General features: G+C 41.5%; 1 long non-coding RNA gene across 3 annotated transcripts in view; it reads right to left on the reverse strand.

Annotated features, from left to right (window-relative positions):
- Positions 1-3,077: 3,077 nt before the first annotated feature.
- LOC125459443 (uncharacterized) overlaps positions 3,078-22,298 on the reverse strand; it is an 83,157-nt gene continuing 63,936 nt past the window's right edge. For 2 of the 3 annotated variants that reach the window (XR_007249018.2, XR_009446855.1), the window contains one exon: positions 16,973-17,933. This is a non-coding gene — a long non-coding RNA (uncharacterized LOC125459443). Of the gene's footprint in view, positions 10,433-16,972; positions 17,934-22,298 lie in introns of those variants that run through there. The other variant, XR_009446856.1, reaches the window with a different exon arrangement.

Consider the following 22,298-nt stretch of genomic DNA (forward strand, 5'->3'; position numbering starts at 1 on the left):
TTACTGGTATGAAGGGAAAATGCAGGAAATCTGTTCGTCATTACTGCCATGTCTTAATAATTCATATGAGAGGCAAAAGTGTTACCCAATGTAAGGACTGGTAAACTGACTCCATTCTTTAAGATACTTTACTCAGCGTATCGAATGAAAGAATTCAACACCATTGAGTATTATTGTATTCAGTCTTGAATAACGGGTTATGAAATATTAATTTGAATCGTAATATACAATTCCAACTTTTAAAGTGCTGATGCCTAAATATTTTAATTCAATAATGTGTCAACTGCAAATTGTAAGGGAGTAACATCAGATGACTTAATAGAACCTGCCATCTGAAACTGTGCACTCACAGCAGTACCTTTAGTCTGTGGGTTATTAGGAAGCATTTTGAGTCAACTTGCTCTGAGCCATTACCAGCACAGGTGGGACTTGTATCTGGGCCTCTTAAGCCCAAAGGCAGGGTTACGATCATTGAGCAACTAGAACAACTGCACTACACCACCACGTTCTTCCAGATTTGTAACACAGATAGAAGTGCACACAATTTAAGATAGCCTCTTGACTTGGGTTTGGAATTTGCTGCTTGATAAGAAACAGAGTGGGGTGTAGGGTACATTGATTGGTGGAATGTAACAAGTCCTGCCCTTTAGAAAGCTATATTGCAGCCTCAACTGTCACAATATTCCCTAATGATGTGAAAAAGAAACAGAGTTGTAGAACTGAGTTGGCTGGAGGCACTAAGCAAACAGCGTTCCCAGCACCGACAATGCTCACACATACAATCCCATCTGCTCCCAGTTTAAGGTCAATTAAAGTTGTTTAAGACCTCAAAATCAGCTTAGTAAAGCCAAATGCTGAGATCTTCAAATGGGTTATGCATGGTACTTGGGGCTGACCAGTTGAGTTGAGAGCCAGTGGGTAGAGAATGGCTGCCCCAGGGAATTAAGATCAGCGCCAAAACAGAATCAGTGGGCAGAGGAGAACTGAGTCATTGCAAAACTTATATTAGTCAGGTGGTGGTCAGACAATGAAGAGGTCATGATGACATAGAATAATGGGGTAGGCTCATGGTGATAAATGTCAACTGCTCCTTGTAAGATCTTACGTTCCAAGTAGTGCTATTCAGGCACTATTCAGATTCATCAATTGGGACTGCAGCCGTAATCGGCAGGAGCTTTCCTTGTCCATGTTTAACTTAATACCAACAGACTTTACAAGATCATGTTTGTTGTTAAAATCTTCTTGAACCACAACTTCCCAATTCAACGTCATTACACTGCCAACACTGTCCTTTGGACCTGTCCTATCATTGAACAAGTAAAGACTCGAAGTCACCATTGTGCTACTCTCCAAATAGAGATAAACAGAATGACCACTGGTGTTAGTTCAACCTGAGGGTCGTCACAGCTTGTCACAAGTGAGGAGAGAGATTCAGAAAGAGAGTTCTTCGAGGTACCCTCAGCCAATGAAGAAGGTGAACCCATGCTTTGTCGTTACTCTTTGTTGAAAGCCAGCCATCTAGCCAACTGAGCTAACTAACCCCTCTGGAGCAGGAATTGATGGCTAAAAGGCATGATTCAGTGAGTATGACTATGTCAGCCTGTTGATTGGTTACTCTATGGAACAATTCTCCCAATTTTGGCACAAGTTCCCACGTGCTAGTGTGGGTCAGGATTAAGTGAGCTGGGAATATTCTTCATTTCTTGTGATCTGTAGTGTTCTTATTAAAATAAATTACATCACGCTGCTCTACATTAGGTTTCAACTGATGTGTCTACTCATTATATTATCCTGAAATCTCACAATTCTCTTTACAGTTCATTGTACTTCCGAAAGGTTTGCATCATCTGTAAATGTTCCAGTTATGTCTGCCTGGCTGAGTCATTAGTCTTTAGCATAAAGCAATTGTCTCAGTGTTTGAGAACCAGGATTCCAACCCAAGGTTAACGTTTATGAGGCACTTGGGATATCTACACTCCAAAATGCTTCGGAGGCTACCTAGAGAATTACCACTGTGATAGCTTCACCGTGCCATCTAGAGCCAGCAACAGAAAGATGATCCAACATAGAGACCTCTTTCAAATCTAAGTACCCAGCATCGAGACACTAATACCTCAAAACCAGCTCTGGCTGGTGTGTATATCATCGCAGCTCAGATACACAGCACTATCTTCCCTAAACAACTGCTCTACTCAGAATTCATTCTTGGCAGGAGTCTCATGGAAACACTGCAAGCATCCTTGAAGAGATCTAATATCCATCCACCAACAAATCCCAAACACCTCTCACTTGGCTATTGTCATCAAGACAGGATTCTTGCCCCACAAGGTCTAAATCTTCATACTTATGGAAACATAGAAACCTTACAGAAGAGGAGCAGACCATTTGGCTCATCAGGTCCGTACTGGCCCTCTGAAGGTCATCCCACCCAGACCCACCTCCTCCCCTATCCGTATAACTCTGCATTTCCCATGGCTGATCCAGCAAACCTACACATCTCTGGGCTGTGGGAGAAAACCTGCACAGTCACCCAAGGGTGGGATTGAACCCAGGTCCCTATGAGGTACCTGTGTTAACCACTGACCCACTGTGTTGTCCTAAATCATTTATGCTTCATCCTTCCCGACCTGTATAGCCTGCTCCAGTCATACAAGCTTTTCAGGATGCTGCACTTCTCCAGTTTTGGTGCCCAGTATATTTGATCTTTGTCGATTCTTTGGCAGCTGTGCTATCTTTCAGCTGTCTTGGCACTTAGCCCTGGAATTCCCTCCCTAAACCTCTCTATTCCTCTACCCTTTGTTTTAAAGATGCCTCTAACAACTTGCTTTTCTGATCAAGATATTTCTCAATATCTCCCTATTTCTCCTTCTGTGGCTTGGCGATAAATGTCAACAATTCCAAACATTTTGCCAAAAATGTCAACTGCTTTTGTTAAAAGCGTTGAGATATTTTATTACGTTAAACACACTCCATAAACTTAGTTTGTTGTCTCACACAAATAGCCTCCACACAATTCTTCAGGTCATCCCATTTCTTACAGTAGATTTAATAGATGACACAGTTCATATTTAGTTTTTGCTTTTATTGCACATTTTCCCTTTTATACAACTTTTGTAATATTGCTGATTTCAATGCTTATGAACATAGAGATTTATTTTACAAAATAAGAGGGTTCCAAATGCCCACTTACATTAGCACCCAAATAAATAAATATTTGACGTATTTACATATTTCGGCAGGCAAGGAAAGTGTAAAATAAATTGCATCATGCAATGTAAAACTACATCTCAGGAATCATGTGAAACACAGATAAAAAGGACAGTTTAATGAATTAGGCAGTAAAAGAAATGTCTTTTTCAAACACACAAAGGCAAATGAATATTCAAAATGTAGGAACAGTAGGGGTGATCCAGTATTAACATAATTTTGCAGCAAATCAAACACTGTCTAGACCACCCTCAAATACATTCAAATCTTTCCATACAGTTATACACTACAGATATTTTACATAGTCGTGAATATACAGAATAATTAATTGCTAATTATATGCAGCTGATTTTCAATTTTGTATGATAAGTCTGTTTCCTGCGATTAAGTTCAAATAACTATTATTCTTTCTGTACACTGCCAGTACCTCTGACATTATATAACCAGGCAACCCTGAATGTAATTTTGCATTTTCCATGTAAACCAGGTAATACGTTTACCTACATTTGTGAAAAAAAATATATTACCTTTTGACTACGCTACTTTTCTTGAATCAGTTTTTACATATATAATCATTTGACTTTGCACATTGCAAATTTATATGTAAAGCTTTCTGAATAAACATCATTTTAAAAAAGTGACTTTGGTATTTGCTTGTTTTAATGGTAAAACTTTGATAGAAAATTTTCTTCCTTAAATCTACTGCTCACATACTTCAATTACGAAAGTGCTCTGTCAGATTATTTATCATTTCTTGAACAGTTGTGAAAAGGAGTGAAATTAAACTGAAAAAGAGATCACTGAGAAGGAAAGCAATGCTGAAACAAAAATATTGTCATTATAAAACGAGCTGAAATAGAACATTTAGTGCCTGCTTTGTGTATTACATTAACGCATGCATTCTGATAAATTGCTAGTATTTACCATTCAAGGTTTAAATTATCCTGTGGTAAGCTTTTTAACAACCACTTGAATAATTTGCTGCAGTAAGAGTATTTCTCCCATCAGTATTTGTCAATCCACTTTTAAAGCCCTCTCCGTTCTTGTGCTATGTGCATAGGCAGATAAAACATCTGCTTGACTTGTCACATATGGTATGCCAATTTGATTACTGGTCTGACATGTGTCAAGTAGCAAATGCAACAAATGGTACAGACTGCTTTGTCCACGTTATGGGGCAAAAAGGAATTTTAGGGTACCTTTACATTATATTTGGGGGTGGATTTAATAAGACATCTGAGACCACACGTCCCAGGCTAAAATGCTAGGATGCAGTGGACAAATGACACAGCACTTGCAGTTCTTCATCAGGGGAAGAGTGGTAAACCCTTAAGGCATACATCAGACTTCTGCACTCACTTCCCTTCCCCAGGAGCAGCAAGTCTGACATGTTTAGAAACAGTTCTCAGGCAAACAGAGGCTGTTGGGTTTCTGTGGAGCTGCAGTGACATAGCTGATGTCATACGAATTCCTCAGGAGAGGTCAGTTTTTGGCAGGGGGGGGAACGGTGACAGTGGTGAGGAGATAGTGTGCATGGTGCCTGGGTCAAAGCACCATTGTAGTTGGAAAGCTAGGCAGTGTGGAGAAAAGGGTATTATGTTTTGGGAAGTGCCCTCCGTGACGAGGCCAGGAGGTCCATGAAGAGGGGGCTGCACTCCCACCTCATGCTATCAGTTTTCGCTAGGGTAACTTACTTGACTGCCTTCTTGTTGTGGACCTCTCTCTGCCACGCATTAGCTCCCAGTTTGTCAACAGGCCCATTGAAAGGGAGGCTGCCTGACCTTACCTGCCCCTTGCAGGTAGAGGTGTGGTGGAGGCAGAGATGGACATTCCTTCTGACCTGCTGCTGGGAAAACGTTAAACCAGCCATTGTGTGCTACTCCATTCAAACACATTTAGGCACCAATGCAAGGCCATCAAATTAAGTGCACTGGACTCCAAACTCTGCCTCTCCACAGATGCTGCCAGACCTACTAAGTATACGCAGCACCTCCAGTTTTGTGGCTTCTGTCATTTGCATTGCTCACACCAGTTGCAATGTTCCTCCACCCAGTGTAAAGAAACACTTTTAAACTTAAAATATGCCCCTTAAGCATTTTAATTTTTATCATAAAGGTTCAATGGGACAATTTTATGCTCAGTAAATCTTTGGAAATGAAGTGTACTTGCAAAACCCGTCAACCAAGCTGTCCTCGTGGAATTAACTATATTGAGTAATTTCAGCTCAGCGAGAGGGGAGATCATGCTGTTATAGATGCATTCTACTCTCCTCATGCAACTTTAAATTGGTTGTGGCTGAAGCTTTATCAATGAACAATGCACATAGTTTCTTTTGTAGTTTAAACTGCTCACAGTATGTGAGATATCCAGCAGATTCATTTATTACTGGCTTACTGTGATATTTTACTGATCAACCTGTTTATAACCTTTGGCATGTTTAATATTGATGATAGCAGGCAGTATTTTGAACAGACTGAAAAACAGTAAAAGCTCAACGTGGTTTCATAAATTGTAACCACACGTTTAAAATAGTGAAATACAGGGAAGTTGGTTATACACCAAATCTAAAGTCTGTGCTTGGAACATTCTTTTTGGAACACTGCAAAGCACTTCTGAGAAATGTAGAATTAATTGACCATAATGCTAATGGTTTATATTACTGTAGCAGAAACACATTGCAGTAATATGAGGGATGAATAACTTAAACTATGAATATTTGCATTGGCAAGATGATTAACTGTAAGTGAAAAATAACTGGCTGGTTAGAATTTACATTTAACAGGTAGAAGTGTGCTGTAAATTTCACATGCTGGAGAGATTAATACTGTTCAGGATGCAGCATTAAAGGGAAAGGAAAGTTTAGCATGCCTCTGAATTGTTTAAAAATTGGCTTGTTCTAAAAAAACTCTTTGTTGAACCTGTCTTTTTTTGTGTTAGTTTGACAGTTAATTGTGTCAAGTAGGGACCTCAAGAAATGAGTCTCTGTGGAAAGAAAAATGACCATTTGAGAGATTTTGGCCAGATCTTGCTGTCTTAGAAATTTTACGTTCACAGGAGACAAATATTCCCAGTGTGCTGGATCACTAAAGTGATGTTGCAAGTTTTCTCCCTGTCCTGCTTTTAAGCTGGGACAGAAAATTTACAACCAATATCTACATTTCAGTTTGAAACCAATGTTAACTGGCTAGACATCCCACTCTAAAACCTAACCAGAATTGAGTCATTTGCTTCCTCTGTTCTTTCACTGGTTTATAAAAATCTCTTAAATCTCTTGTTCTCTTCCCTTCTGATGATAGGTTATCCATCTGAAACATTAACCTATTCTCTCTCCATAGATGCCAACTGATGTGCTGAGATTTGCTAACCCTTTCTCATTTTTATTTCCAATTTTCAGCTTTGGCAGTAGGTTGGTTTGGTATGGGTCACATGAGATCGTTGGGCAGGGGTTTCAATCACATGGCTCTGTTCCCAGCATTCGCCAGGTCAGGAAACACATCAGGTGAAGTGAGATTCACCATCACAAAGGCCTCAATTCGACCTTGACTCAAAGCTTGACAAAACAGTTTCACTCAAGGAACGCGACAAGAGTTTCTCCCCTCGACATCAAGGCAGCTTTATTCAGAGTGTGGTATCAAGAAACCCCAGCGACACTGAATTAGTGGGCAACAGTGTGAAAAGCTCTTCACTGGTTAGAGTCTAATCTAATACAATTGTCAGAAGCCAATCATCTTAGCCCCAAAAACAACATGGAAAAATAAATTTCATGGGCCCATGCTATTTTTGTCATGCTCGTTCTAGAAACTTGTGGAAAGCACACCAGGTACGTCAAGTCATAAAACTCGGGAGACAGCTTGCTGAGGAGTTCGGATCATTTTGACAGATAAGTTCAAAGAGGCTTAACTGTGTCCCCTCACATTCACCATCCTCCCTCATAAACCCTCATGTGCCACCCATGCTTCCTCATATTTCCTCAAGTACATTCACATCACCTCCACACCCACTAGCCATCTATGTCCATGTTTCCTCTGTATCCATCCTTCTTATACCCACTATGTAAGGAAACAACGAGCCATTGGCAAGTCTTTGAAATGTTCCTAATATTGATACAAAAAAAAACACACTTTGACAGTGTCCCTGAACAAACCTCAAATTCACAACTCCGTAAAGTGTCAATCAGTTGCAATCATTCATTGTAGCAAAGGCAAAAGATTCAATCCTGTCTGCACATCTCATTCTTGTCCAAATCAGAAAATAAGCAATGAAAAGCTATACCAAAGAAATACAAACTTATTACACAACCATGAAGATATCAATCATACAAAATTAGCACTCTCCTTGAAAGGGCATAAAGAAATCTGAGATTAGTCGATCAGTTATTCTTTGAATAGAGTCAAGCATTCATAACAAGATCATTGGACAAGATGCAGTTACAATAGGGGCGTTTAAGGGACTTTTAGATAAGCACAAGACTATGCAACAAATGGGCAGATATAGATCAAGGGCAGGCAGAAGGGATTAGTTTAATTTTGTGTCATGTTCGACACAACATCGTAGGCCAGAGGGCCCATTCGTGTCTGTACTGTTCTATGAGACAACAGTATCCTAAGACACAGTGCAAACAAATGGCCAGTTTTCTGCTTTATAAATGGCCACATGACTGCTTGGCTGAAATAAAAGAACAGTGGATATAAAGGATCATGGAAGGGATACATGGAGGTACTGGGGGCGCAGCCAAAGAACTACACACAAGGCTAGTATAAAGTGACAGTCAACCAAAGCAGACTTTTTATCCAGTATGCATTAGAGCCAATCAATCCAGAGGTGGCAGGCCCAAACCATACTCTCTACATATTATATAGATGAAAATAACATGTAGTGTGACAGCTCCATGGCATCAGGAATGTAAAATCAGGAAATGGCTTGGCTCGCAGTCAAAATATTAGGGTGGCACAGTGGCTCAGTGGTTAGCACTGCAGCCTCACAGTGCCAGGGACCTGGGTTTGATTCCAGCCTCGGGTAACTGTCTGTGTGGAGTTTGCACATCCTCCCCGTGTCTGCGTGGGTTTCCTCCGGGTGCTCCGGTTTCCTCCTACAGTCCAAAGGTGTGCAGGCTAGGTGGATAGGCCGAGCTAAATTGCCCGTAGTGTTCAGGGATGTGGTTATAGGGGGATGGGTCTGGGTGGGATGCTTCAAGGGGTTGTGTGGACTTGTTGGGCCGAAGAGCCTGTTTCCACACTGTAGGGAATCTAAAATCTAAATCTAAGTCTAAAATATTTCAGTAGTTCTCTTATTTTTTGGTGAATAACTAGGTTCTGTGTTGGTATCTCTATAGACCTCATAATGACCTTGACCCATAGCTGAACACAAGAGTTGAATTCCAGAAATCCGATGAGAGTTTCTCCCCTAGACATCAAGACAGCTTTACTCAGACTGTGGTATCAACGAGCCCCAGCAACGCTGAAGTTAGTGGGCAATAGTGTGAAAAGCTCCTCACTGGTTAGAATCTTATCTAATACAATTGTTGGAGGCCAATCACTTTAGCCCAGGAAAAAATGTGGAGTTCCTCTGGTAAGTTTCCACAGCCCACCACCTTCAGGTGTCTTACACACCAAAGCAACAGAGTGTACCATCTATGAGATGATCTACAGCAACTTGGTAAGGGGGCCCTGTCAGAACCTTCTATTGCTGTAAACTCTATCATCAATCATCAGGAAGTGCAAGTGCAGGTAACACATGGGAATTCTATTTCACATCATTGGAAGTGTATCACTTTTCGTTTACTGGAACTGGGTCACAATGTTTCCTAACTAATCTGTGATGTGTCTGCACCAAACCGAGTTTAGCAATTCAGGAGGATAGCTCACCGTAACCTTCACAGGGGCAGTTAAGGTTAGGCGGTGAATGCTAATCTTACCATCGATGCTGACATCTCAATAGTGAATATGGTGAAAATGAAGGGACAAACTTGCCTTTAAAATATATGTTTAGTGGAATGACTGAAATGACAGAATTTTAAACGGACAAAGGACTAAATACATCTTTAAAAACTTCGGCCTGACTAGTAATTTTCAGGTGTCATGCCTAGGATATTTAAAATATCATTCTTTATCTTTGAATATTTTTACTGCAATCTTTGATTATTACAAACTAGCCATTCTGTACACAGCAATCTCCAAACCTACAGAAATATAATGTTTCCATTGATGCTGCAGATACAAAAAGCATCATATCACATTTTTTATAATTACAGTCTACTGAGAGTAGAAAAATCACATCTGTAAGACTGCAGAAATACTGGCAAGGATTGTACAATTGTGTAAAAAAAATTATAAAAGGAATAGCCAGCATGTTACAATATAATTATAGTATAACATTTACAGTTAAACCTGTCACATTGAGCAACAGTCAAACCCAAGTTTAAAATTTGCATACACAGTTGGACATGATTCGATGACTGCACCAATATATTTCTGTTTCAGGCGTGGAATGCATTATTAAAAGCAAAAACAAAAGGGGAGTGATATAATCAACTCTGGGGTAGATTTTAATTATTAAACTACTGACCTGCAATATATACTAGCAGGACAATACTACTGTTGGATACCTTGTTGCATTCAGAAGGTTGGAGCTTATCGACATGGAAGTCAGGTCTTGGTGAGGCAGATTGCCAGGTAGGAGGAGCCTGAATGGGGCACCACTGCTTATCCCATTTCCTTAAATATTATTTACCATGGTCAATCCACCCAGCCTGCATATCTTTGGGCTGTGGGCGATGGGAGCCCACACAGATACGGGGAGAAAGAGCAAACACCACACAGACAGTCGCCCAAGGCTAGAAGTGAACCAGGTTCCTGACACTGTGTGGCAATAGTGCTAACCAGTCAGCCATCATTCTGTGCTGGGAGGCAGCAAGTTAGTTTGGGACATAATCACTCGGTTTTAAGGACAACACCAATGTTAAAATCTACCCCTTAGTTTTGACAATCTTTTCTTTTAGTTTTTCTATACCACTGAATCAAGAAGTAAATTTGTGTAAAAACAACATATGCCACACTCACTAATCTCTGAGATTAGATTTTGTAATGGGCAAATTCCTCCTTTGTCCCACGGTTGATGATTGGTTTGTTGAGAGCTTTGACAATTTGCCGTGTCAGGTGTTGGTAGCAGACTCATAATTTCCCAGTCCATGTTGATTTGTGCCGATGCTTTCGAGTCCATCAGATTCCTAAAGGAGACACAAATACAATGCTTTAACAATACAGGCTGAAGTGAATAACATGAAATAGTCACTTAACCCACCCACCCACCATTCGTGTACTGCCTCAGTCCATTAAATGTTCAATAACAGAAGTTTCAAGCACTTTACACCTTTTTACTTTGTTCAAATAAACAAGAAGCATTGACAAAACAGATCACAGAAAGAACACCTTTTTACATCCACTGAAAGATGTCAATCAAGGAAAGCCAAAAATTCACTTCAGCTGTGGAAACAGATTCCATGCCGAGTTCATGCTTTCATTGGTTTAGGATCTCAGCCAAGCACACATGGAGAGGATATTCAGAAATCTTAAAAGACCTGAAAGCTGGATCATTTAACATCTTGCAGGAAGTCATTTCTAAATAACATGTTTTAATAGCTTCAGTTCACTTCTGTGGTGTCAAATAATTGCCATTTGTCTTCATAGATCGCAGTCTGGCTAGCTACGAATTTCCTTGTGCTGTCATTCCTCTAGTATTTTGCACAGGCAGTCATTCTCATCGGTAGCTTCAACATTAAGCGAAGCCTCACAGTTAAATCTAAAACTGTTGTTATCTGTTTCTACACAAACTCATCTTTCACCAGGGGTCACTGGAAAGCACTTAGGAGTGGGGATACTGACTGACAGCGTGAAAGCAAAGATGAATAAGTTAACTTGTGGAGTTAGGGCAAGGGAGACAGAGATGAAGTCTAAATCTGGGTTAACTAAAGGCACTTTAGCCCCAGAGCACCATTAGAGAGAGATGACATTAGATTCTCCAGCATCGGCAGTTCCTACTATCTCTGACATTAGAGAGTGATGGTTTAACATAAGGGTCACCACACCTCAGGTGAGGAGAAAGTTGAAAAGTAGCGACGCTCACTGTAACTGTGATAACCATTATAAGGAGCTTGTTGTGTATGAGTTCCCTTGATAACAAGCTATGGCCTGCCCAGCTGGGACTCATCTCCTAAGCCCTTTATAAAGTCAAATGAGGGATGGATCCATGGAAATCTGTGCCCTAGGCTGGGACTATGTACTCAATAATTAGCAGCTCTATTTTGGTGGTCGACAATAAATTACATTCCTTTCCTGTCTGCTTTCCTGAACTATCATAGAACCATGATTGGTACAGAAAAATTGAAGTTAAAGTGCACGCTTGCTACCTACGCTTTAGTCTTAAGTCTTTTTAAAATGCTTTGTTCTGATTTTGAGTGATGTATAAGTATTGCCAAAAAACAAAAGGAAAATGGAAGCGATCAACAAACTAAGAAATATATTGAGCATAAGTTCTGCTGTCACCTTGTCAAAAATGAGTTTTATCTTGGCTAAAACTATTGATAAGCTGAGTCGTAAATTTCCACCTAAAGTTAGACAGAAAAAGCTAAAGCAACCTCACACCATTTAGCACAGTGCGATGCAACTCTTTCCATGTACTTTTAAACTTCTAGAAACCTTCCTTGCCATGCTGCTGGTGTCAGTCTGCATCACAAGCCAACTGGCCTGCCTGCTGAGCTAACTGCCTCCCATATGGGTTACACTGCATAGATGTTAATGCACACTGTATAGTTAACACGACTGATGAGTTAAAGGTACAGATTGCCTTGCGGGATAATGCTGCTGTAGAACAACAGGTTTGGCTCAGGGAAGGGCAGATTTGGGTGTTAAATATTCCTGGTTACCAAAATGCTGAGAAAATATAGTTAAGGAGTAAAAAGAGGAGGGGTGACATTTTTGGTTCGGGAGAGCACTGCAGTACTGGGAAAGGGGATGTTCCAGAGGATTCAAAGACAGAATTAATTTAGCTAGAGCTAAGGAATAGGAAGGGTGGAATTACATTACTCAGTGCAACCTACGGACCACCAACTAGTGGGAAGGATACAGAAGAACAAAGCTGCAAAGAAATTGCAGACAGGTGTAAGCATCAGAGAGTAGTTATAATGGCAGCTTAAAATTACATTAACAGAGAATGGGACGGTGATGGTGTAAGTGGCGGTGAGGGACTAGCATTAAATTGTGTGAGAACTTCCTACAGTGTATCCAATCCAACAAGGAAGGAGGCACTGGTGGATATGATGTGCAAAGTAGATCAAGTGATGGTGGGGGAACATTTAGAGGACAGTGATGATTGTATGATAATGTTGAAGTGGATGGTGGAAAATGACACAGGGGTTAATCGAGAATAAAAATAATCATGTGGTGCAGAGTGGACTTCAATCGGTGAGAACAAAGTTAGTTGACAGCGCAGAGCTAACAGTAGATAAACAATGGCCCACCTTCGGAAGATGGAGGTATTGGTTCACAGATGGATTGGGCCCAGTAAATGTATACTCCCTCAAAAGGGAATTAAAGAATAACAATCTACAGCACCTTGGATGAAAAAAAGGGGGCATAGATTCTAACATCTGTTAACTCAATTAATACCTTCCATTCTAGTGTTCTTGCAAGTTAACAAACTTCATGGGAAGAGAGTGATTAATTGTTTTTAGCAAGATCCAAAAGTAATTAGAACGGAGAAACCTTGGTATATGTGTACATCAGTGATTAGAGGTAGCATGACAGGTACAGAGATCTGTTAACAAAGCAGAGTGCATTCCAAAGGCAGCACGGTGGCTCAGTGGGTAGCACTGCTGCTTCACAGCACCAGGGACCAGAGTTTTATTCCAGCCTCAGGTAGCTGTCTGTGCTGAGTCTGCATGTTCTCCACATGTCTGCGTGGTTTTTCTTTGGGTGCTCTAGTTCCCTCCGATAGTCCAAAGATGTGCGGGCTGGGTGGATTAGCCTTGCTAAATTGCCTAAAGTGTCGAGGGGTGTGTAGTCTAGGTGGATTAGCCATGGGAAAGGTAGGGTTACAGGGATGAGGTAAGGGTGTGGGCCTGTGTGGGATGTTGTTTGGAGATCAGTATGGCTCGATGGGCCAAATGGCCTGCTAGCATACTGTAGGGATTTTGTGACTCTAGCAGTGGTATAGTGTACAAGAGCAGGGAGGTTATGTTGAACTCATATAAATCACTGGCTAGACGTCAGCTGAAGTATAGTGTATAGTTCTGTGTGTCACGCTATTAGGAAGATGTGAATAGATTACACAGAGTGCTGACAAAGTTTACAAGAACAGTATCAGGGATGAGACACTTCTGTAATGAAGACAGATTGAAGAAGTTGGGATTGGTTTAATAGGAGACAAGGTTGAGGGTGTAGTTGACATAAGTATTCAAAATCATGAGAGGTCTGAACAGGATAGGGAGAAACTAATCCTGCTTGAAAAAGGATCAAGAGCCACACAGCACAATTTTAAGGTGCTATGCAAAAAAAAACAAATGAGAGGAAAGAAATTACTTTTGCATGATGTGAGACATTGTTGAGAAATTGAGACATTCAAGACAGCATTGGATATGAAACAGCGTGGAAGATTCCTGGGAAGAGGCAAGAGATTGGCAATGAGTTAAAATTAACTGAGCCAGTGCAGACATGATGGGTTGAATATCCTCCCTGCACCATTGCATTTCTGCAATATAGTGAATGCTTTTTGTGTGACATTAATGCAGCCCAGCATCACACATCAACACGCCCACTCCCTTGACTGTTCAGTGCTCTGAAACGTGGCTGCTACCTCTTCCTGTGCATTGAAAAGTAAGGCAAGTCACAGAGACTGGCAGCTCCCAAGTAAGTAAAAAGTGAATGAGTGCTAAGAAATGAAGCTAAAAGTTGTGAGATGCACCCAAGTGTAGGTGCATGAGATGTGCGTGTGTCTCTGCACGCAGTGACCTGGCACATGCATTCAGGTCATAGATAAAAACTGAAAGAACTGCAGATGCTGGAAATCAGAAAGAAACTTTACTGGAAATGCCCAGCAGGTCTGGCAGCATCTGTGAAGAGAAATCAGAGTTAACCTTTCTGGTTCAGTGACCCGTCCTCAGAACTGATGGTAGCTTGGGAAATGTTTTTTATGCAGAAGATAGGATTGGGGGAGGGGGTAAGGAGAAAACGATAGTTGGAGATAGAGCCCAAAGAGAAAGAACAATTGGACAAAGGAGTGGATAACGATTATCCTGGGAGAATGAATAGCTATTACTGAACAACAACAAAGTTGCTGGAAAAGCTCAGCAGGTCTGGCAGCAGCAATGAAAGAGAAAACAAAGTTAAGGTTTCGGGTCAGGTGACCCTTCCTCAGAACTGATAGTAGCTAGGAAAATAATTCTTTTATGCAAAAGACATGCAAAAAGCCTCTGTGTTCTGAGGAAGGGTCACCAGACCCAAAACGTTAATTTTGTTTTCTCCTTCACAAATGCTGCCAGACCTGCTGAACATTTCCAGCAACTTTGTTTTTGTTCCTGATTTACAGCACCTGCAGTTCTTTTGGTTTTTATTTAACTATTACTGAACAATTAGTGATAAACAATTCATGTTGTAGATGTCCCTGAGCTCCAAATTGAAATCCTCAAGGGATAAAGTGGTCCAATCAGTTGGTCCAAGAGCTGATGTGATGATGTGCTAAGACTAGTGGCTTGCTGCTGTTGGCTTTCCTGGTTAAAAGATGGAGAAGGATGGTGACCATGGAGCCTGCAGTGAGGGGTGAAGAGTTAGATGAAAGCTCAGAAAAGAAATGAGCCAGCTGCTGCTGCCAGTTTACTGCTCAGATTTTTATGTCAGGGATTGGCGCCGAGAAGGAGAGGCAATATGGAAGCTGTGTAGAAATTAGATGGGTTGTCTACTACTGAAAGGTAAGCGTACTGAAATAAGGTTGTCACCAAGCATTAATGCAATTAAAAACTCATGTATAAACCGCAACAGGAAAATCAGAAATCTTTCTCGTGTTGTTGAGATTCTGCCTTACATTAACTTTTGTTGTATTTTCCCACACTTGCCACTGCACATGGTACTCAAGGGAGTAGACAGTTCTACTTTTTATGTGCAATATTTCTGTTAAGTTACACTTATCTAGTTTAATTGAGCAACATTTGCCTGGTCCATTCTGCCACAGCGGAGATAACCAAAACAAACCTATTTTATCAAATTACCATTTGTTGCTATTGCTCTGGGTAATTTGGGACTTCATTCCAACGGATGGGTCATTTGGGGATAGAGTGAAAATTGGATCAGTGCCGACAACCTCTTATTTATGACTGATTTATTTTCACATTCTGCTCTGTCCAAGGACAGACCTGAGCTGAGATAGTAGGACCTGCCGATGCTGGAGAATCTGAGATAACAAGGTGTAGAGCTGGATGAACACAGCAGGCCAAGCAGCATCAGAGGAGCAGGAAAGTTTGACGTTTTGGGTTGAGAACTCTTCTTCAGAAATGTGGGAGGGAAAGGGGATTCTGAAATAAATAGGGAGACGGGGGGAGGCGGACAGAAGATGGATAAAGGAGAAGGTAGGGTGAGACGAGACAGACAGGTCAAAGAGGCAGGGTTAGAGCCAGTGAAGGTTAATTTAGGTGGGGAGTTAGGGAGGGGATAGGTTGGTCCAGGGAGGTGGGATGAGGTTAGTTGGTAGGAGATGGGGATGGGGCTTGAGGTGGGAGAAGGGGATAGGGAGGGAGCGACTAGCTGGGCTAGTTTTGGGCTGTGGTCGGGGGAGGGGAGATTTTGAAGCTTGTGAAGTCCACATTGATACCCTTGGGCTGCAGGGTTCCCAAGCGAAATATGAATGCTGTTTCTGCATCTTTTGGGTGGCGCCACCATGGCAATCTAGGAGGCCCAGGATGGACCTGTCGTCCGAGGAGTGGGGGTGAGGCGGTGGGGGGCAGTTGAACTGGGAGGCGTAGTTGCTTGTTGTGAACTGAGTGTAGGTGTTCCGCAAAGCAGTCCCCAAGACTTTGCAAATCAAACAGATGTTCACCTGCACATCTGTTAATGCAATATACGGTATCTGGTATTCCCGTTGTGGCTTCGTCTACATTGGGGAAACCAAGCAGAGGCTTGGGGGCCGCTTTGCAGAACACCTGCATTCAGTTCGCAACAAACAACTACACCTCCCAGTCGCAAACCATTTCAATTCCACCCCCACCCAACCCAACTCCTCGGACGACACGTCCGTCCTGGGCCTCCTGCACTGCCATGATGATGCCACCCGAAAGACACAGAAACAACTTCTCATAATCCGCTTGGGAACCCTGCAGCCCAAGGGTATCAATGTGGACTTCACAAGCTTCAAAATCTCCCCTCCCCCGACCACACCCTAAAACTAGTCCAGCTAGTCCCCACCTCCCTAACCATTCCTCCCACCTCAAGCCCCAGCTCCGTCTCCTACCAACTAACCTCATCCCGCCTCCTTGACCTGTCCGTCCTCCCTGGACCAACCTATCCCATCCCTAACTCCCCAACTAAATTAACCTTCACTGGGTCTAACCCTACCTCTTTGACCTGTCTGTCTCGTCTCACCCTACCTTCTCCTTTATCCATCTTCTGTCCACCTCCCCCGTCTCCCTATTTATTTCAGAATCCCCTTCCCCTCCCCCACTTCTGAAGAAGGGTCTCGACCCGAAACATCAAACTTTCCTGCTCCTTTGATGCTGCTTGGCCTGCTGTGTTCATCCAGCTTCACACTGTTTTAGCACAGACCTGAGCTGATATTATTTTCATGATATGTTAATATTACTTAGGATAGGAAATTTCACCACATCTAAGACTGAGTATTGATTGAGTTTTTAACCTAAGGGTAAGGAAGGATTTGGGGGTGATGGAACTGAAGGGAGGAAGCAGGGAAACTGATCTCAGTGTAATTTTAATGAATCCGTTCAATTAGTTATACAAGCATCACTTATAGCCAGCAAAGCGTCTCATTCTTATTAAGATTGGAATACTCATTTTGAGCGGCATTTTGGACAGGTAAGTCAACGCTACAGGATGCCAGGAAATCCATTTTTATGGGCCTGCGGTTTCTGACAGACTGCACTTTTCTATTTAGAACACATCAATTTCACACTGATTTAGATCCCGTTATTTGACTGAATTGCTAAACTAAAATAAAAATATTGAATCAAAATATGTATTGCAGCTTGAGTTCAGTTGCATATGAGCTTAACTGTCAATTTAGACTCTCTTAAACTAACTTCAGTTATGCAGAAAGCCTCAGTTTTCAAAAGTCTTATCCACCATTACTGATATGGAGCTACAAAAATTTAGAAGTAACAGGTGCAGAGCTGGATGAACACGGCAGGCCAAGCAGCATCAGAGGAGTGGGAAGGCTGACGTTTCGGGCCTAGGCCCTTCTTCAGAAAATGAAAGACTGTTTTTTGAAGTTCAACTTGAGTGCTCTTTCACTTATAAATAGAAGTTCTATTTGACAGCATCATGAATTAGAACATTACAGAAAAAATACAATTTTCAAAAATGAGTTTGTTTAAATTCTGACCAAAAATCCGTTATTTTAAGGATATCAAAACTGAAACTTATCTTAATTTTCATCAGTATATGACTGACTCTGCTGTGTAAGTGCCAGCTGACAGCACTGTCTGTGACACCTTCCATCTCTTTGTTGACGATCTAGATTAATATGATAGGACAGTAACTGGTCTGGTTAAATTTGCCCTGCTATATGTGTGCAGGACATACCTGGGCAACTTTATATATTTTCATGTAAATAGCATAATTTTAACAATCAGATGTAGATTGGTGGGGGATGCAGATAGTTTCTGATTAGTTTTCAATGGGCTACATTCATGAGGTGCTGTGGGCCACTGCCCACAGCAGATTTATGCTCAAGCCCAAGTTGTCACTTCGAGACCATGCATACTCTCCCATTCGACCATTACCATCAAGCAAAGAAATCAACATTGCTTCAGGGAAGAGTGCAGGAGCAGCGACAAGCAGACCTGAAATTAAAGTGTAAATTGGCAACGCCATACTAGGACGATGTGCAGGTGAAACCGTGGAAATGTCATTAATAGCAGAACATGCAATCCCACAATGAATGGATGAGACCTATTCTTTTACAGCAAAATGTTAATCAAGTTACACAATACCAGGCTGTTACAAACAGTTGATAGAAACTGACAAAACTAGATTGGAAACTTATGAGAGTCAAATTAAAATATCATTATTTGGAGTGGTGCTTCACCTCAGCCCCTGCCTTACCCACCAGTTTTAACAGTCTCTACTCTGCCACTGGACACAAAATACTCCCTCACAACAGACACCAAAATTGTGAATACAACCACAGGAGAATGGACTGGATATAGGCTCTGCAGTCCTGCCACATCCAGTTGCGAATTCTGGTGGATGATTAAAAAACCATAAATATCCCCTTCATCAATGATGGGGGAACCGAGCACAAGGTTGAAGCATTTGTAACCATTCTCAACTGAACGGGTGATCCACCACAGCCTCCTCCAGAGGTTCCCACCATCATAGATGCCAATTTCTTTCACTGCACAAGATATCAAGGGATGGCTGATGACACTGGGCATCATAATGTCTACGGTCTCTGGCAACATTCTGGCAACAGTACTGAAGATATGTGCTCCAGAACTCGAGGCATGCCACACCAATCTGCTTCACACTGTTAACCACTGGCATCTACTTGATAATGTGTCAATTTGCCCAGTTACGTCCTATGAGCAAATGGCACAGCAAATTTAATCAGGCCAATTAATGCGCTATCACTCTACTTCAGATCATCAACAAAGAGTTGAAAGGGGTCAGAGTTGGCGCTAGGAAATGGCACTTATATAGCAGTTGCTAGCTCACTGACACTCAGTTAGTGTGTCACCAGGCTCACTTAGCCTGAGCTCATTACACCAGAAGATACAGGAGCAAATTAGGCCATTCAGTCCATCAAGTCTGTCTCGCCATTCGATTATGGCAGATATATTTCTCAACCCCATTCTCCTGGCTTCTCCAAGGAACCTTTAATCCCCTTACCAATCAAAAACCTATCTATCTCTGTCTTAAAAATACTCAATGACTTGGCTTCCACAGTCTTCTGTTGCAATGGTTTCCACAGATTCACTACCTTTTGGCTGAAGAAATTGCTCCTCATCTCAGTTCTAGAGGATGGTCCCTTCACCCTGAGACTATGGCCTTCAGTCCTAGTTTCTCCCACTAACGAAAATATTGTCTCCACGTCAACCCTTTCCAGGCCTCTTAATATTCTCAATGACGCCACAAGCAAACTGGAGGAGCAACACCTCATATTCTGCCTCAGGAGACTACAGCCCAATGGCCTAAACATATAATTCACCAGTTTCAAATCTTGCCACCACCCACAGCCTCATCCCATGCCCAACCGTCCCCGTCTCCTTGACCTGACACAACCTGTCCATCTCCTTGCCCACTTATCTGCGCTGCCCTTCCCACTGACCAATCCCCACTACCACCTAACTGCATCCACCTATCACCATGCCACCTATCTTTCACCAGCCCCACCCCTCCTCCCTCTATTTATCCCCCAACTCCCTTCCCCCTTGCCCAGTCGTGATGAAGGGTTCCCAACTTAAACATCGACTCTCCTGCTCCTCTGTTGCCGCCTGGCCTGCTGTGTTCCTCCAACTCTACACTGTATTGACTCTGACTCCAGCTTCTGCAGTTCTTGCGACCACCAATGGACTAAACCTGGAATGGACCAGCCATATAAGTACAATAGCTACAGCAGTAGGTCCGAAGATGGAATTATGAGGCAAATAACTCAACTCCTGACTCCTCAAAACTTGTCCATCATGGAAAAAGGGCTTGAGTGTTACCCCACTCACCAAATTGAACTTTCACACATAGTACATAGTAAGCACTATATCCAAGCTGTCTTGCAGAAACTCACAGAAAACCTCTTCAACAGCACCTTCTGAATCTAGAACCTCAACTGCATAAAATGGAGAGGACTGCAGATGTATGGGAAAACCACTACCCAGAAATTTCTCTCTAAGCCACACACCACTCTGACATGGAACGACAGCAAACGTTTTATTAACCAGCACATATGGGACCAGGGCTTTGCTAGTTTATCAAGTATTCTGGATAATCAAGAGATCCACATAATCAATGTAAAAACACACACAAAGTAATAGAAATACAACGGAGGGGATGTACTCATCACTGTTATACTTTATTTACACCATAAATCACTGAAATAATAATGCAATTTTGCCTTAAATAAAACTCACCAGCAGTGATCCTTCTTACATGCACCCTCAACTGATGTCTGGGACATTGCCATATTTGAGAAATTTACTCGAAATTGAATCAACTATTAATATTTCGTGTGGCCATTTAATTGTGCAACATGTATATTTACAATGAGTTAAATAAATTTAAAAGCTATAATAACTGGACAGAATAATACAGTAAACTTTGTGGTATTTGAGACATATATTTTTTGCCAGTTTATCCAGAGTGCTCGTTCATAAGGAGCTGGCTAAAACAAAGCTTGCTGTATGTCTACATTCCTTCACTGTTACTCGGTCAAATTCCATTCTAACAACACGGAGGGTCTGCCTGCACCAAATAGACTGTAGTGGTTCAAGAAGGCAGTTCAGCATCACCTTCTACAGGGCAGCCAACCTGGGCAATATATGCTGGCTCAGCTAGTAACATCCACATCCATCAGAAAATTCCAACAAACTGTCAAACAAAAAATTACATTTGGCTTCACTGTGCATGAATTATAAAGTGAATTCAACTGTTAACGCACATAAACAGAATGTATAATTAAATTAAAATGGTATTGAAGAAGGAGCATCTGAACAAGCAGCACCTTCGATTTTAAAATGTGAAGTCAGAACTTGCCAATAAACAGCTAAAAATAATGCCTCACATTAGGGACAAGAACCAAAATTAAAAAGCCACATATGGTTGCACAGGATAGTGGTAATAACACTCTCCGAACTAACTAAACATAATGCGCATGGATAACATAAAGAACTGTGGATGCTGGAAATCCAAAAGAAGAACAGTGCAGAAGACACTCAGCACGTCTAGCAGCATTTGCGGAGACAATGCACAGTTAATGCTCTGAGTCTAGTGCCTCTTCTTCAGAACAGGTGATCCTCACTGTTAATCTTTTGTGTTAAGCAAAAGAGGCTATGTACCTTTATGCCCAAATGATACTAGCTGTGACCTTCAAGACAACATGTCAGTTCAATATTGAATAGAAATACAAAACTGGTCTTCCAGGTGTCAAAAGTAAAAATGTAAAGCCTCTTGTTGATGTGAGCATTCAAGGTATCCTTACCAAAAGCTGTTCAGCTTCCCATATAGGTCAGGTTAGATGTCTTAATGAAGGATCACTGACACCTGCTCCAGATTTCACTTCGTGGAAGTGAAAAAATAAATTTACAAATTAGCTGCATCCAACAAACATTAGTCAGGATTCAATTACAACAGGGAGCATTAACAGATTGGTACAATTCAATTTAAAGCCAATTGCTCAAGGAGAAATCCTCACCTTAGTTTCTTTTTAGAAAAGCTATGAAATAAAATAAAGTATTCTGGGATGATTAATAATCAGCTAAACAAATCACATTTTGTAGACAACATATAGGCGGAGCCCAGTGCTTCTGCAAATATTGCATATGAATTCTCGGTTCAATGCCACAGAGTTTAGTGCTGTCTTGCTCATGGGTCTCCATAATGTTGACAGAAGTTACCTTGCCGAAGAACAGCTATAAAAACCTATCTCCAGTGAATTCCCACTTATAGAGCAGACTTATAGATCAGGTTTACATTGTGCAACAAAAATTGAATAAAGTGTCATCTCATCTCAAGTGAGGCACCTTTGCTTTCCTTTACTGTAGAGCATTGAAAAAAAAGTGGCCATCAGTGAATTCCAGTTCTGGTGACATTTCATAAGTGAGAATCTTATCAGGAGAAGCATGTGGGTTCATGGTGCAAAAGATTCATAGTGAGCCACACATTTAG

Source organism: Stegostoma tigrinum, chromosome 17, assembly GCF_030684315.1.
Source record: "Stegostoma tigrinum isolate sSteTig4 chromosome 17, sSteTig4.hap1, whole genome shotgun sequence".
Lineage (NCBI taxonomy): Eukaryota > Metazoa > Chordata > Chondrichthyes > Orectolobiformes > Stegostomatidae > Stegostoma > Stegostoma tigrinum.